Raw genomic sequence first — 15,553 nt, forward strand, 5'->3', positions numbered from 1 at the left:
AAGAGTGAAGAATTTATCATTTTCAAGGGCACCCTTACATGTTAAAGGTACCCGTGAAACTGTCTAAAGTCCTCCAAATTTATATAACAGATTGTTTTTCTGGATCAATCTTCTAGGAAACACATACCCTAAAGTTACATTCAACTCAAAGAAATTTTCGCGGGTTGTGATATTGCAACGAATAAGAGAAATGCGCTAAAATGAATTGCACTTTATGTCCATCTTGCACGCCTGAATATTGGGGACAATTTTACATGCTTTTGATGTATTAGTGCGAGAAATATTGAACATATATTGAACACATAGAAACATATTACTTACCAAATAGACTCATTGACGCTATAAGATTAGAAGGCTGCGCAATCTTGTCTATAAAAAACATCCCCTTATGGATAAGGCAACCAATGAGCTACAGCACAAGCAATAAGTTGCGAAGCGCGACTGTCTAGCCGGATTCTTTCAAACAATTCGGGAATAAAGACTTGGTCTAAAACTACTTTAGTAATAGTTTAGCTGGTGCAAAGGTTTGTGTCTTTGCCACTTAAAATTTAACATCACACCATTCTCCATCAATCTCTTTCCCCACTTTTCCCTGACCTACAGCATGCTATACACATAGAGAACATTCCTTAAGTGGTAGGTCACATAAAAAAAATTGCATCCTGGCTGGCCTGAATGTCCATCTCGGACATCTCTTTTTCGATGACATAACGGAACTGATGTAAGCATTGCTTTGATCATATCTCAGTTAACAAGACAAGTTCAATTTTCTCTCTATCAGCTGTCGTTCTATCTTGGCAACTTGTCGCTCTCTGTCGCGGTCTCGCTTTCAAAAATATAACGATACATGGCGTGCATAATAAATCCCCTTAACAAGCCCCGAAAATCGTGTTGTTAGCGTCGGGCGTTCGGCGGAGTTTATGAAACATGATTTTAGGCAAATCGTAATCTTAATCGATCCTAGGTGCCTTTGTTCGATGCGAGCCATTCAACAACCGCGTGCTAAGTATACAAAATGTCCGCGATATTTTAACGAACCTATGACGAAGTTGTAATACGCACAAAAAATAACTTTGTATTATATATTTCGAGCGCATAAATTGAAAGTATAAGATTTTCAGTTTTAGCCGATTATAGTGCTTCCTGTTCTTTTTATTAATTTTCATACATTCGTGTGTTGATATAATAATTTTTTTCTTCTTTCCAGGTAACAATATGTTTTGATTTACAAACAAAATTATAATTTCTATAACGCTTGGTTTTCGTAACTACATTTCGTCGAGCCGCAACTGTAAGTAATATAAAAAAATGCATTGATTGAATAATTTTCTTACAATAGTATCGCTTCAATCACTTATAAAAGAGTGCGAAATGCTTTCAGCAAATTTGGCGCCAAGTGAACAAAATCGTTTTACCAAACGAACATCAAGAAATCACTTGGAGTAAGAGAAATGTTAACGTTTCTATCTATGATGTGCATAACACAACACATCGCAGAATACGCAATCAGGCTAAATGCTAGGAAGTAAAATTCCCTATTATGTAAATTATTATGAACGTATTACTTGAAGGTTTCATTTATTCATTCATTCATTCATTCATTCGTTTATTCAGTCAGTCAGTCAGTCAGTCAGTCGCTTTTTGTACCTTGCATTAAAAAAAGCAAGACGTACATAATTTTGACGGCATTGAATATAAAAAGAAAGGGCTTTTTCTATTACATAGTAGACAGTCAGACAGACATTCAGAGATACGAAGGCCTTGAAATTTAGAAAACTGCACTGTTTACAACTGTTGCCTTGTTTAGGTACTCTTATATATATACATATACGTATGTAAGTTAATGAATAAAAAATGACGCCACTAGAACTTAAGCTGCCATATATGTAGCTTTCGGTATAGAAATGTTGACGCCGTTCATTATATAAGAGAAGGAAGCTGCAAGCAACATTCAAGCGTTCCTAAATGGCGTCTATAGTGTGTGTACAATAATCTATGCTATACGTACGAAGTAAGCTTAAGTCAAACGAACAACAACACAAATGATGTTCAGACGGCGGGCATCATAACATAACTACTCTAAATGGCTTTTGAATATGATTTGTTTGTTTGTATGTATTTGAGTGCTGCTTTTAAGTGCACGTGCGTGCGTGCCTGTTATATGTTTGTATAATGAAAAGCCCCTTTAGGTCTACACAGAACTAAGTATCAATGGATGTGCTGGCATGCTATGTCAATGCACGCACCACATTCTCTCTCCGAAAATAAGTTATCAAACCCACCATGCACATGTGTCAGTCTAAACAACTATCACAAAAAACAAATGTGGCATCGCCATCATCATCATCATCATCATCATCATCATCATCATCATACATACGTATAATACGTATATTAGAAAGATTTTTCTTTCGGAGATAATAATATGTCGCATCACACACTCGCACAGACCTGCTCATCGTATTCTGCGTGCGTGCTCGGCATGTGCAACACTTGCAACATTTCCCAAAGGCAGTCATTGAAACATAATAACAGTAACGACAACAACAACAACAACAGCAGCATCGGCAGGTGATTTTAATGTCTAAAATGTTTTGCATTGCATTGCAATGGATTGCTGTTAGCTGGTCGCCGTTATCGTTGTTATGGTTGGCAATGCATTAGTGTTGCCTTAACATATAAAATTTAAAAAAAAAAAAAAAAAAAAAAAAAGAAGAAAAATTAATATGTGTTTGCTAGGCTAGTTAGTTAGTTAGTTAGATTGGTTACTTGGTTAGTATATATATATAGATAGCTCGTATGGATAAATTGGTAGATAGATAAATCGTTTCGTGTAGATCGTTGTTACAAACGCAGGTATGACGTTTTGCAATTATCAGTATGCGTCTCTTTTACTGATTACTGCTGGTGTTTGCCATTACTGCTTTATTATCTCATCTCTTAAAGGGAATTACTTTGCCGACAATAGCAACGACCAAAGTCTATAAATCAGCTTAACCGCTCGACTGGGCTGTTTAAATGTTTCTCGCGGCCTTGAGGCAATTGCTTGGTTAGTTGGCAACGTATAAATCAGGCGGCTTATTAAAGACAACAATTGCTTATAGAAACACAGGGACGCGCACACACTCTTTCTCAATTGCACCGCATACCACATTGCTCTCATCTAATGCTTGGTGATAACTGAACGATTATGATCACCACCAGTTTGGCGACAGGGCGCCTTAATTAATTGATACTTTCATTTTGCTCACTTGGCTAACGTGCACGAAACTCGCGCGATTCTTTCATTTGTTTTAGCTGACTTCCTCCCGATTAGATACAAATATTCGTCGCATTTTTTTTTTTTTTTTTTTTTTTCATGCTATACTATTGCCTACAAAGAAAGCAATTTTCTTAAGCGTAACGTCTAGTGCTTATAAAGTTTCTCATTTCATGTATTTCATGTATTTCTCTATGAAATGTTGACTATTTTTGTTATCTAAATTGTGGTGACATGACTCTGGAGCTTGTTAACATTCTCTTCACGTATTCTTATAATTAACTAAAAACATTCAATTATCTATTATTACTTCATTAACTGTTGTTTGTTCTATGGCGGTAATCTCGAGTGATTAACAAAAGTTATAATAAAATACCAATTTTTTGGACATCTCCGAGGGATTGTATTAGGCGATCACGATAGCGTGAACGTATGTGCAATGAATAAGCTAAACATTAGTCAGACTTTTAAACAATCACGATAATCGACTTGAACCTCATGCAATTGGAAATGAATTAACCGCTGTTGTTGAAATTCATGCTAATCGCGATAAAGTGGACCACCAGACACCACACACATCATTCGAACTCCATGACTATGGCAAGAAAGGGAAGGCCAAGACCAACGTGCAACCAACCGAAAAAAAGTAAACCTTGCAAATAGTCAGCCAAAACGATGTAAATTAATAAAATAGTCCTTTGTGTTTTGCTTACAGTTTTGTCACTGGTCTTGACAATGTATCGATTACCGATTAAATGTGATTAGATTCAGTTGTAGCCTCTTGTTGTAGCCTCTTTGTTCTCTCTAAGTCAGTTGCATTTTACTGAAGCAAGGCTACCTATAACTGATGGCACAATTTTATCTTTCAGATTTAAGTCGGACGCGCTTCTCGTTTTCTTCAAATTCAGCAAGTGTTCTACATCTGCTAAATACATTTCGACTATAGGTATATTCATATAGGACTATAGGTGAACACACTGCGCAATTTTTAAAATTTCTTCATAAAGTGCAGTTACGTTGTTGGGATTGGTGTTTGTCCACCAATGAAATGCATATTAAGTTGAAGAACGGAAACGAATATCCTCCGCCAATAAAAAACAGCACACGCCTATTTTTCTATCCACCTATGGTTATTATCATTACATATCCTCTATATGCTCCTGCTGAGACACGCAACTCTCTTCTACACCTATTGGATTCTTGTCCATTGACAGGCTTAAAGTCTTGTATTTGTAGCCTTTCTGCGCCTGCTTACTAAAGTAAATAAATATAGACATATATACATGTAAAGACATGCAGATACACCTGACAATTCAGAACTCCATCTTGGTTTTAGCCAAATCTGACAGCCGCAAATCGTAATACTCGTTACTAACAAGTTGCATGACAAGCTTAATAATAAAAACTACTTCCGCTGTGGCTCTTCCTCACGGGATATCGTCGCAATCGCCTATTGCAGCGAATTTTGTTTGATCGTCATAATTAACACCCTTTCTCGTAAAGCCTTTTTGTCGGTGAAGTTTGACACTGTTTAGTAAACCCTTTACTTTAAATAATATTGTTAAACGTAAAGAAAATATTAGAAGCTAATCAGTTGCTTGCTATTACAACTTTGATAATAATACGCACGCGTCCACTTGTTTGTCCCTCTCCTCAATGCACAATTACGACCTCAAACTCAAAACTTTCTCTCAAAGCATAAGATGCGTCTTCAGTTTTTTCTTATCATCCCCACCCAGTTAAACTCAAGACTTGATATTTACATCTATTTACAAGCCCCACAGATAATTTTCTCTTTTATAAATAAAAAGCTACCGATTTTCTACCAAAGTTTAAAACAAATAGTAATACTTGCTATTTTCGATCTGTTTCGGTCTTCAATGAGATGACATGACGATATGCGTTGTATGCATGAAGCGAAAGCGTGCCGTTAACAGGTGTAATACTCTTTTATTTCATTAACTTATCGAAATAATCAGAGACAGTAAGGTATTTTAAATTCATCATAAACATTTGTTTTTTTTTTTTTTTATGTTTGCTTACATATTTATAGTTTCCAATTTTCTCTCCTTTGTTTTGCGGAATTTTGCCTTGACGATCTTCACCTTAAAGCCTATCAAATAATACTAAATCTTTCAGTGTTTATGACCGTGAATATCGTGTAACTTTTGCCAGCGTTTCGAGCTGAACTTAAACTGTAAATAAATTATATTCAAATACACTTGCAAGCAAACAAAAATAAATAAATAAATAAATAATAAAATCAACGACTTTACATCAACTTGACCTATTGGCCTAACATAATTTTAATAATACATTCAAGACAATAGTAACAACAGCAAGAAACAATATCAACACTAACTGCTGCAAGTAATAAAATGTATTGAAGCGTAAAACCTTTTTTTGCCAAATCCAAGACAGCGACAGAGGCCGGCTTCAAGTTAAATGGATATAGTTTGTGCTTAAAAGCGAATCGCGTCTAAAGCGAATTTTGGACACGCAACGTGCTAGTTAGATATATTTTCTCGATCGTAGGTTCGCTCAATTGGAATTCAATCGAAACAACAGATTTGATAAAATGCTTGTTTTTTTGACTCCGATAAATTGAAAAAGTTATCTGCTTTTATTAGAAAATTTAATGAAAGAATAGCTTGTTAAGCTCGATTGGCGAAAATTTTGAAATTTGAAGAAAGTCGACAATAAGCGCAAAAGAAATCAGCCTTAATAACAATGTATGGCTAGAAGAGAAAGCGTACAAGTCAAGAGAACGATGAGGTTCTTACTCATAGCGAAATAAACATAAGAAATTTGAAGACACAAAGGATTCGATGACTTTTAACGGCACGTTAATGTATAATTTCAAAAACGTTACACACCGAATAAGACAGTCAGTGTACGTTTATTTACTTGCGGCTAGTGAATATAAAATTAAATAAAATACACAAACTCGTTTTACTAAAATCATTCAAATGAATAAGAAAAACAAAGAAAAAGAAGAAGAAGAAAAATTTAATTTATGTATTTGCATGGCATTGACTTTTAGCAAATGTTAAAATCAGAAGGTGGCCAAGCTAACTAATATTTAAAGGTATTTGAGACCAGATTGTTATTACTCTGCCCAGACCGCCTAAAAAATTTTTTCAAAAAATTCAAGTGGGGTGAGTTTGTTATATTCAAAGTTTTTGAATACATATATATATGTGTGTGTGTGCTTGTATAGATTTGTGTGCATTCGTTTAAGACAAGTTTATTGTATATATATATATATATATATATATATATGTGTGTGTGTTTGTGTGTGTATATATGTAGATATGCATAGCTCGTTAATTGCGTACTTATAAACATTAGATACGGTCGTTGATTTCGTTAAACAACAAAAAAAAAAAATACACGTCTATACGTACGCCTGTGACAAGATTTATGTCTAACGGGTAATAAAGGTATAACGAATGGTTAAAAACAATAAAATCATTGATGTTTAACTTGGCCTAAACAAGAATTACTATTATTTTTCACATCAATCGTATGGCAGATCGATTTGATTGCATAGACATACAGTATGAAATATTATAATAATGCATAAATAAATTAATTCATTCATTTATTTATTAATTTTTGTATTTTTTTGCTTACTTCTCCCACCATAACGTTTACGCTATTGTTCTGACAATTTTCTTAAACGCAATTATAGCGCCCAAGAACGTTTTCGTTTGCAATTAATTACAATAACAGCAATAATACTCGCGACATGTGCGGTAGAATATGCAGCTCATTAGAAATTTGCTTACTTTATGAATATCTATGAATGTAAGTTAGTATTCGAAGTACTGCTGATTGGGACTCTATTTGTTTTGTATTTTCTTACATTATTTTTTTCTTTTGCTTTTCCTACATTAATTAGGAAGCCAATCTCGTTCGCCAGATTTATAATCCGATTATCAAAAAGTGGGAATCTAGTTAGGATGTAATATTAATTTAGTTTTTGCCCTAGATATCTTTGTACTAATACAACGAAGATATTCTCGTTCCACCTTAGTGGCAATATAAATCTACTCGCGGATTATTGTTAATGGTAAAAGGACGTATTTCTATTTCGAAGAGTTGGATGCTGCGCTACACTCACGATTTTCGTTTCCCCGTCATTTCTCAAAGTTCGAATTAACTTTTCATGAGTGCCGATTGTAAGAATTATGAAGAAGAATACGGAAGGAAATTTACCGAATATAAATCCAGATCATTGTGAGTTAGACATTGGCAAAAATATACTTGATTAAATATTTTATATTAGATGGTCTCTCTCTTTGACTCTCAGGTTTGCTCTCCCTATTGAGGTTTCAGATAATAATGTTAGGCCTTTGCTTCAGTTTATGAAAAGATTATCTAAAAAACTTAATGAGCCTTATGTCAGAATACCTGCCTGTTGCCTAGCCTTCCTATTTATAGATGCCGTATACACTTTCAATGTGACTTCATATTATTCGGCTTGGATAATTTGAGATCGGCTCTTGACTTACCTCCTCCACCTTAAATTTGAAAATAAGTTGAAACTGATCGGTTTACCGATAGTAGGGAGAAAATGTGAAACGACATTGGCTGTAACCTTCTTGGGACATATGGATATTTATATTCGTTCCAGGGCCTCGAACAAATATATACAACTCCCACAGTTAAAGAATCACGGAACTGTGCGTAAGAGCCCAAAAGTAAAGAGTGGCCAACTGTACGGGTATTTCAAGATGAACTCTCTCCTACATTTCGAAACAAATGGCCACTCTTTTCTCTTCTTTTTTTTAAACCGGGCATTTAGTGCCGTTGCTGAATGGCGTATAACCGCTTGTTGGCCGAAAGACCTTGAGGAAATAGGGAAAACGCACAAAAGCCTTCGAATCATTCTTCCTCAAGACTTTGCTTTCAATGCTCTAGCATCTCGTCTACCAACCGCGGATAAATATCGAATTAATGAATTATCCATCGTACAGTCCTGACATACCAGTAAGCTATGTCTTGTTTTCCTGCACTTCAAGAATAAATAGCATGGAATTCCATTTTCGTCGACAAGAGGAGCCGTTGAAACGTTCAAAAACCATGTTTTGAAAGCGGCCCACCGAAACGGAAAAAATGCTAAGACCAGTCGATGGAACTTATGGAAAAGTCTACAGCAATTTTTAATGACAAATTTCTTCTCCTTCTTTTGTTTTAAAATTTACGTGGTATTGGAATGCATACATACATGCGTAGTAGTTAAAATTTGCTGCGTAATTATAACAAATTAGAATACAATCTGAGTCAAGATTTAGGATGTGATCTAAATATGACCAAAGGACCTCTGTTTAGCTGGGAAAGTAGCAAAATGAAACGTTTGTAAGTGGGAAAAAATACAGTAAGCAACTTTAAAAGGAAACCTAGAGTTTCAGACTGAAAGATCTGCTGTATGTGAAGCGTATGATTTGCAAACTTAAAAAAAAATCTGCCGCCAATACTAACACGTTTTTAAAAACACAACTTCGTCGTGTCCTATTTTCGAAATCAAAATTATTGATTAACTTTTACTAATTGTTAGAAGATCTGGTCTCTGAATCAATTTGAACTAACTCGTGCGAGGTGATTGAAGATCGTTACCGAAGATCCTGGTTAGCATTCACGACAAGCACAGATGTACGTATGCTATTGTGTCAGTTCAGTGAGTCGTAGTTAACCTTTACCAAATGCAATAAAGCCCGTGTGATTATTATAACAAATTTTTTCAACAATTTTTGAATCAAAATCTATCTCTCTCTGCTCCACTCTTTATTTCTTTTACAAAGAGTACATAATTTATTATATTGTTTGTAATGTGTCAAGTGTGTGGTTATCGTAGGTGTTAAACAAAACTGCGATAGCAATGGCAAGAAAAACAAGCAAGAACATTATGTTCGGTCGTGGTCGAATCTTGTATACTCATCATCGTTATCCCAAAAAAGGCAAAAAACGTAAAAGAACTACATTTTCATCCTCCATAATGTGCACTGGGCTCAGCTGATTTTTTCTATTTTCAAAACAAAAGGTTTTGTTGCGTAATCGGGTTGACGTTGTAGACTCGTCCTTTGAAAATTTTTGGGTCACTCTTCAATTCTTTTACAAATTTATAGGCGATATCTTCATTTTCGCTAACGGCAGAATATTTACCAAAGAGACTAAATAGTTGGACAGATGGGCAAATGAACAAACGAATAGACTGACATTCTGAGATGCATTTCAGATTTGATGAAACTTGCGAAGGTTTTGTGTACTTTATAAGGTTTTCGAAACTTGTTTCTGCGCGTTGTGAAGGTATTGAAAAAAAAAAAAATCAAATTTTGATGCATTTACTTACTACAGTTTATAAGCGATTATCCAAAAACCACTTTTTCATTTCTTTTGCACCTCACAGGTGCATTCTCGCTTTACGTAGTAGTGTAGTGGTGTCCTTTGACGGATTTCAAGCATTTTCAATAGCCACCTGCGTTCAAGACCCAAATTGCAAATTGATAGCTTCATTTGTGCGGTGAGTTGAAGGTTTACAACAGACATTACGCAGATAGGCGGCCGGAAAGGCGCACAGATAGACATGCTCAAATCGATTCAGAATTTGATATTGATAAAGAATACATATACTTTGCGAAGTCTCTGAAGCTTATCGCCGGGCGTTGCAAACGTTTCGATAAAACGAATACTCCGCTTATACCTCGTTGGTGGATATAAAAAAATAGTGAAAAGAATGTCATAGCAAAACCAATCGGCTGATAAATTGAGACCTTATAACGGTTATAGTTGAAGTGCTCGATGCAAGATACCGCAGGGCTGCCAATGGTGCAATATGACAATGACATATTGCGGTAGCGGTTTTGTAGCAGGTACAAACACGCATAAACGCACATAAAAATAATCAAATTCGTATTAACGTTACGTTAAATATTTGAAATGAAACCTAAAATAAATGGAAAGTAAATTGAAATAAAAATCAAAAAATTTTACATAATTGATTGAAACAAAAAAATAGAGAGGTAAGTAAATATTTCAATTCGCATTTTCTTATTTTATTTAAAACACAAACACGGAAGTTGTGCATTTTACGGTTTAATAATAATTTATCTTCATGTCCCTGTCAACAATTACGCATGAAAATCATACTTACATTTGTATGCATGCCTGAACATGAGGTCGACCAAATTTTGTATGTGTATCTGCATTATCCCTGCATTCTACTTGATGATGCTTCAGCATTCACAACAGCGTTTTTTGCCTAATTTCATGTAAAAATTTTTCTTTAGTTTAAATATTTTTTTTATTTTGCTTCGCACACACAAGTCAATGTAAAATCATATTCGTGTGTCTGCAAAAAAAAATCACAAACAGAAAATGCAATATTTTATTTTTGTCAATAGCAGCGCGTACAGTGAAATTTGAAAGCACACATTTTGAATGGAACTCAAACAACACTTTTTTAGATACGTATACTTTAGCAAAAGAACGCAAAATGCATTTTTTTCAGATTTTTTTTATTTTTTTTTTTTTGTATTCATCATCATCGTCATCATCATCGTCAGCCTGATTCTTAGCAAAACAAATTATCTCTCTTTTCGTGCAATTGTATTCCTGAGCGTGTGTGCGCGCGCCTGCTTGTATTTGCATGCCGTAGAAAATTGTAATATTTTTAGAGTTAAAGGTTTGGCCAAAGGCCAACAACAAAACATCATTTATGTGTTTCTTTCAATATATTTATCAATGGTTTTGTTTGTGCAAATTATACATGTACATAAATGGAAATCATTTTCATAAAGAAATTAATAAAACCTAACATGCGTATGAAATTCTGCTGTGTATTTTGTACTTAATTTATCTTTTCATCTTTACGATATTAAGTAGACCTTTGGTACTTCGTTGCACAAGGGACAAGTAATCGTACTATTGGATGCAAATCTATTTAAAACTTAAATCATAAGAAAGTATGCGACTACTTTCGAGTACGAGTTTGTTTACGATGGTAGTCCTCACGCCCGGCCAGTTCATCGCCAGTTCAGGGCTAGCTTCTTACACGATTTGCATTTCTCATTTATTTGGAGCACGACTGACTGATCTTCATATAGATTAGAATGAATAGAATCAATGCCCATTTGAATGTGATCAAGGCGATAAAGTGAGGTCCATCTCTGTTTAGATATAATTACGAGATTGCTCGCTCTGTGAATATTATCAGCAAAGTTGGGTGGCATACACCACTTGTGCCCGTTGTATGACTCGTTGCCCGAAATTCGATCCTATTGTATACACTCCGTCTCCTCTATATCCACTACTTTCGCCAGTACTTGCGTACGTATATAGCACATCACTCCAAGTTCTGCATATATGACATCACGTTGGACAGACTCATATATTTTCTGAATAGTACCGTTCTTCAAAAGATACCTTCATGATTTAACAACGTTACATTTTTGGTCGCTTTTGGTCGCTTTGGTTTTCGCCGGTTAATGTCCAATGGAGTGCAGTGATGAAGCCCTGTTTCATTAATTCTAACAATATCGGAAACATATAAAAAAGCGTTTGGCCAATCTAATAACAATCTGTATCTGCGATGGGTACAAAAGTGCAAATTTAAAGTAATTTCCCTCAAGAAACATACACAGTGCACTTGAAAATACTTGAAATTAAGGGCTTCCGGCGTTTTGCCTCATATTTTTTTCTTAGAACCAAAGTTCAATACGTCACTGGCAATGTTAACACAAAAAAGACGTAATAAGTGTAATTAAAAGAAGAATAAAACCTTCTTGGAAGTAACGACCTTTTAAAGATCGTCAAAAATGCGCTCTTTAGGTCTGTTGATCACAAAAAGTCGTAATTTTCTAGAAAATTTTCTTACGTAAGCAAGGTAGGGATTATCTAAAATAAAGATTTTACTTAACGCCTTCTGCAAAAGCACAAAAATCGAGAGCAGTCAAAACAAGGGTCAGTGCAATAAGCGAAAACCAGATACACATAACACTTCGGTATAAGTTGTCGTTTCTTTTTTTATCCCTTATTGAGAGCTGCCCTATTAGCATAGAGAAAATATTTTGTGACTAGTAATTTGTTTATGACAACATCTCTTATGCATTAATTTTGATTTGATTTTCCATTATTTTACATAAGCGTTTTTTAATTAATTTTTAAAAGTTTTCAATCAAAAGTCATAAATAGTTCGCCATAACGTGCATGTATAAAAATAATAAGGAGAACACGAACCATGTTTTACAAGCTTCTATAAAAAAAAATTAGCGAATAAATGTTGATTTGAATTGAATTCTTCTTGTCCTTATTTTCCATCTACATAAACGACGTATCTTATATAATCATAATTGTCATTGCATATGAACGCTTCGGAAGCATTTTACAGCTTTTACTATTAGTTGATAATTTTTCGACAAACCATAAATGGTGTTCCTGTTCATGTCAACGCATCTTGAATAAAAATGGATGGTTTCACTCCAAATTGTTAATGGCTTTATAATCTCTGCAAATAATGTGTTTTTCTATACTTTTGCCGATAGACAACTCAACAGCACGTTAGCTTGCACTCGCGTGCTTATTGCATTTACAAACTCGTACTTTTTTAATTAACATTTAAATTTCACGTTTTTAAAATTTTCAAAAGTCGGTTCAAAGTGCTTAAGTTTTTATATCACTATTCGAAGAGTTGCTCTAAAACTTCCACAATTCCTTGCATACCAACTATTATTTCGATCCATCGATCGAACGATTATGCTTTTCATATTCAATAAAAAATATTTGATGTTCTTCCTAGAAGCGTGCAAGAGGGGAGGTACCCTTTTCATTACGATACGCAAAAAAAAAAGTCGATACCTAAACGACATTTTTTCGAGAAATTTCCGGAAACGCTCCGAAAAAAAACTGGCAATATTGTGGGGAATGTCTGCTGGGATTCATTGTCTCTAGGATTCACCTTTTGTTTAACGCAGAACCAATCACTCAGAAAATGTCCCCTTCAGGTGTAATAGGAGACGTTGGGAAAGAAGTGGAGAAAGAGAAGGAGATAGGGAAACGACCGTAGCCTAGTTGATATGCAGAATAGCTTAGTGTTATGCCCCTAACGCCTAAGCACTGGCTATCAAAATAAACTCTACCGGATTGAAATTTGAACACGTGAACACAAACTTGACAGCCGCGTTTCTTACCAACACGGCTACCCATGCGGAATCTAAAAGCATTTCCAAACAAAATTACACAAGACGTGTCTTGAGAATGATCCGATAAATGTCAATGCTTTTATTAAAAGATTAATGCCAGTTATGAACTCTACGATAGAATTATAAATTTTCTTGTCAAGTCTCAGGGCGCAAAATATAATATAAAAATTGCTTGACGATGTGTGTTATAAGAGTGAAACATTTGAGCTAAAATCCTTCCAGGAAAGAAAATTACGGGAAATATTCGATCATGAGAGTGCGGTTCTATGGCCGCGCTTTTGGATGCTGTGCTATATGTAAATAAAAAAATTTTTACCAAAAGGAAAAAACTATAAAATGTCTGCAAACTTAAAACGCGTTTTTCCTAATTTTTCAAAACATACAAGAAAACACTTTTTTGTGCCCATCAACAAAGGGTGAGGGCCACATTCATTTTTTTAAGACGTTTGCTCCAGCCAGAAGAACGCTTCAGACACCCCTCGTATATACCTGATCAACGTCAAATCCTCAATCAATCAAGTATGTCCCGTCCGTCCCTTTAAAATTGCCTGTCGCGAACATTGTCTTGGTAGCAAAAATAGAGAAATCGCCTATAAACATGCAAAAGAATGTGAAAACTGCCAAAACCAGTCAAAGGAGACGCCCAAACTACAACAAAACCTGAGAACCCTTTTGCTTTCCGTTTGCTTTCCGTGTTGTTCGACACACTTGATATAAATTTCAATTCTTTTTTGCAATTGTTACTCTTCGCACTCGAATTTTTTTTCCGAAATACAATTTAATTTTCAACATTTTAAGCATTTTTTTCATTGCCTTTTTTTTTTGTAAACAATTGAATTTTTTTCGTTGAAGTACTCATCGATCACACATTTGGTAAATAAAAACTTGTAAAATCTACCCAATTATTTTACTGGATTCACCAACACTACTCTTGCATTAACCCTTAATTAACTCCACCTCTATATCCAACAAATGTTGAGAAAACCAAGATCCAAACATTCTCGAGAATTCGCCTTGGTCATACAATTGCAACTCACCAATGGATCCTGAAGAAGTCTTCTTCCCCAATCTGCTGTTGTGGACAAACTCTTACTATAAAGCACATTCTCTGCGACTGCCTCAACTTTTCCTTGGCTAGAAGTATTGCATTTGGAACGATTAACCCTTTGAACATTCTACAATCAGCTTCAGAACAGAATATCAATTCTATACATTACTTTATTGATACTACTAAGCTCATTATCTAATGTACATTTTATTATTATAATTTTTTTTTTTTTTTTTTAATTAGAGCCGATAGCCTGTGCTGCTAGTGCTCAATGTCTTTTTTTAGTCTAAGAATTCATTTCATTAGTCTAAAATTAAAATAATAATAATAATAATATTTTACTGGATATAAATGAAGTAAATTAAAAGTTTTAGTGTTTTTTAGAACATAATAACCCTTTGAATTAAAGACTCCGATGCCTACTATTTTTTTAATATTTTTCGAAAATGTTTGTTTTTTTTTTATTAATACTTCAATATAAACTTATTTGCATATTATTTTTATACCCGTCACTGTGAGATGAGGGTATACTCACTTCTTCTTGTTTTTCCATAAAGTCCTTGTAACACCCAAAAGTAAGCTTCAGAGATCCTATAAAGCATATATATTCTTGATTAGTGTGAAATTCTGAGTAGATTTAGCTATGTCCATGCGTCTGTGCACCTGTGTTGTGTGTGTTGTTGGCACTATCCTAACCGCAGAAATGAAGATATCGATCTCAAATTTGGTAGAAACAGTGAAAATTCTTGCACGCAGCTTGGTAATGAATATGGGCCAAATTGGTCGGAGCGGGAGCGCACAGTGGAACGTAAATTGAACGGAACTCAGTTTTTTTTAAGGGTGTGAAGATAAATTCGAATTTAACTAGTAAAGACACCTACCATTTCTCTTAACATACCTCTGTTAACGACTTAACAGAGCTCATGTTAAATACTTACAATTGAGATATAGTTGGTTTGAAAGCCTAATCCGTCCATATTAAAAAAAAGAAAATATTTTTGTGGACATTTCATGAATCCATATAAAACTACCTTTCAAATAAAC

The 15,553-nt window shown here is 34.6% G+C and overlaps 1 protein-coding gene across 1 annotated transcript in view; it reads left to right on the forward strand.

Moving 5' to 3' along the window:
* Positions 1-15,553, forward strand: part of LOC119632781 (protein split ends) — a 152,087-nt gene that overhangs the window by 79,820 nt on the left and 56,714 nt on the right. The gene's annotated exons all lie outside the window — the stretch shown is intronic.

The sequence above is a fragment of the Glossina fuscipes genome, unplaced genomic scaffold (assembly GCF_014805625.2).
Source record: "Glossina fuscipes isolate IAEA_lab_2018 unplaced genomic scaffold, Yale_Gfus_2 2, whole genome shotgun sequence".
NCBI lineage: Eukaryota > Metazoa > Arthropoda > Insecta > Diptera > Glossinidae > Glossina > Glossina fuscipes.